Here is a 3,500-nt window from a genome sequence, read left to right on the forward strand (position 1 = left end):
GTGGCTGGACAAGATCATGCGTCAAAAGACAAAATCTGTCGAGCATTGTGTTTGCGGATGGATGAGCTTCTTAAAGAGAGATAGGATCACCGTGGATGTCGAATCAATTTCTAAAGAATCCATGATGTCGATGGATGTCATCGCTTTGACCACTAATACCATAACCCTTTTTCATTTGTACATCGTATCATGCATAGGTGTGATACACTCGAAAAGAATAATAAGTGTAATGAACTTTGACAAAAAAGGAAGAAGAAGAAGAAGCAATTATAATTAAATTATTAAGATTCAATTAATTGGCACATGCTGACATGCATGTGTATATTCTAGGTATTCCTATCGACCCTTGAGCCTTCCATGGGACAACCAATTTGATACCACATTGTAGATTCACTTCTTTATATCGTTGTTAATGACAAGAAATGACGCGCATATATATATATATATATATATATATATATATATATATATAAAAGATAAAACTCAATATGTATGATCGACGCATTATTAAGAATCTAGGTAGGATATATATATAGTTAGATAACTATTTCCTTATTTAAATTCAAGTTCTTTATATCATTAATCGACAAACTCTACAAAAAGTTAAAGCTAAAACCTATTGGATTAAAAACAGAAAAAAAGAAAAGAGAAAAAAAAGAAGAAGACTATATTTAAAAAAGGTGTCAAATATTTAAAAGTTTTTTTATTCTAGGTCTACGGTTAGATTATCAGATAGTTCACTTTTTGAAGATTAATAGTGTAAGATTAGTAGGACGTTCCAGAATATTATAAGCATAACTGTCCGTTGTGGTTTCTGAGTGTAAGAGTAAAACCTGTCAATCGCACGTATTGTAAGAATAGTTGCATGTTATGAAAGTGGAATTGTTTGTGGATTCATTTATAATAATCGCACGTATTGTCTGTAGTTAGATCTAATAGTTGGTCATCATGTATTTCTTTGGAATACTTTGTTTGTTGTGCATATTAATATATGTAGTAGATTTGCATCTTTTTATAGAGTATACACACTGACATATATATATCAAGGACATTGAAAGATAAAGTCAACTAATTTGTTGCTCAATTTCGTGAGTGTAAATTATTTTAGAATGATAGAATTTCTAATTTTCTTTCTAAACATTAATAATCCTCGTCTCCTCAATTTATCACACCCTAGGGTATTTTACAACCTAAAATACCCTATAAAATACCCTACAAAATTATCCAGGTCTGAAAATCCACGGCGCAGACAGTACGGGTATGAAAACGACATCGTTTTGATACACGTCAGCGTACACGTGTACGATGACTCAGCACCGTAACGGAGTTGACTAACACCCGTTAGATTGACTCCGATTTTTGCACGTTGTATCAAGTATAGGTATGAGATTCAAATTTTATTGAAGTTTAGGTTGTAAAATACCCTACGAAATTGTCCAGATATAAAAATCAACGGTGCAGATAGTACGGGTATGAAAATCTTCTTTTCCCATAAAGATACTCACCACAGACACTACGTACATGTTATGCCATCAGTACAATGCTAGAAAAACTCAAGTTATATGGGATACAATTGTATACTGGTAATTACTTTTTTAGCAAAAACAAATACTAGTAATTAATGTTTTAGTAAAATTCAACATTTGATTTTATACAGTGTATAATCAAATCAATCTATTTTTTATTTGTTTTGCTTCATGTCACTATTTAATTTTCAGAAACCCAAATATTTTATATTGGTGCCGAAGACCATTATCAGAAAAATATATTATGGATACGACGAAAGTAGACTATGATAAAGTAATTTGGGAAATAAATACAACTTTTATAACAACATAGTATATAATTCATGACACGTTATAAAGTGATGGAATATAGAACTGGAAATAAAGAGCATCAAAGCTAACCATGAAAAGTGGATTTCTTTTATAGTGAAGCCATCACGCTTTAGTACGAAACAATTCGCCACGGTTCATGTACTTAGGTTTTCGAAGGTCACCGTCCTATTTACATGCTTTCCCTTACGTCATTTTTCTTTTTCTTTATCAATGCATGTTATTTTCTTCATGTGAAACTTATATAATTAAAAAAGGCTATTCTTAAAAGGTTAACTAATTTAGGGTTGGTAATGGTATTACTTTAGAAAAGAAAACATTCGATGATGCAACCTTTTTCTTGTTGTGTATAGTGAATTAGTTCAATCTTTATTTTTTTTGAAAAAAAGTGGAATTCATTGATTAATTAGAAGTTGTAGAAAATAAAAAGAGATTGGGACTTTTACTTGTTTTCATATTTTTTCGTTTGAAATGTTTTGTAAAAGAACTAATTTAAAACTCTTGAAACTAAACCAAGAATTGCTGAGGTGATGAGATGTAATTATGAATTACTTTTCTGTTGTTCGAAAAACCATGACATGACGAGGTTGTTTCTTTCCCTAAGCTACGTTTGTAAAGCTAACGAAGTGAGTATGAAACTAGATATGTTAAGTGAAATAATGTGCATAAGATTGCTGATGAATACCCGGCCCATGCATATTACAAAATGTGTTGTCCAGTGATTCAGGGTGAAGTCGTTAGCAGATGTAATTATGTGCTACGAGAGAAACTTTGCATTTCTTGTTACAATTTAGGATTGATCAATTCGTTGTAAAACTTTGCGACAAAATTAATATGCATTTTCGAAAAAAACATATTCATGAAAAAAACGATTGCAAGAAAATGATGACTTTATTCATCTACCAAAATATCATATTTATGATACAGTTTTTTAAAAAGGCAAAAAATGATTTTTGAAACCCGTCCATAACAAATCATAGAAGAAATGATATCCATGAAATTATTTATTTAATGAAATCTCAGATTGTTGTATAGTGGAGATTTTTTCCACAAATCCACTGCTTGACATCCTGATTTGGCTGGATGCTAAGGACATACTAAAACACTTCAACCGAGAAGTAAAACCATACTGGTTTAAAATTTTGAAAACATTTGTGTACTTTCGTTCTTTTATATATAAAATCTGTGATTAAGGACATTGAGAACTTCTCGGAGTGCCTGCTCATTTTCACGGGCCGCCAGTGAAAAGGTTCCAAACTGTGGAGTAATCGAATGGCTTCCTAGCGTTGTTCATTTTCTGAGAATTTTAAAATAGTTATCACTTCATCTGACACTGTGAGTTTCTTTGCTTAAGGTTATATATGTTGATGGACTGAATTTCTGAGAGTTTTGTTTCAATATATTGCATGAGACCAATTTTATAGGTGATACAATATGTAAAACCAAAACATATTGTGTTTTTGGATATAGTTTGCATTAGAGCATCAACTAAAAATATCAGAAGGGCGACTGTGGTAATTAAATGTAGTGATGTATGTTCTCAAAGTAGGATAACCTGATGATATTTCACGCAATGTCAATGTCATAAAGGTAAAAATAGGAAAATACATTATTTCGTATATTTTTTTTTCGTGGTTAAACTATTGTTTTAGCAATATGATGATA

This window comes from Arabidopsis lyrata (genome assembly GCF_000004255.2).
Source record: "Arabidopsis lyrata subsp. lyrata unplaced genomic scaffold ARALYscaffold_426, whole genome shotgun sequence".
Lineage (NCBI taxonomy): Eukaryota > Viridiplantae > Streptophyta > Magnoliopsida > Brassicales > Brassicaceae > Arabidopsis > Arabidopsis lyrata.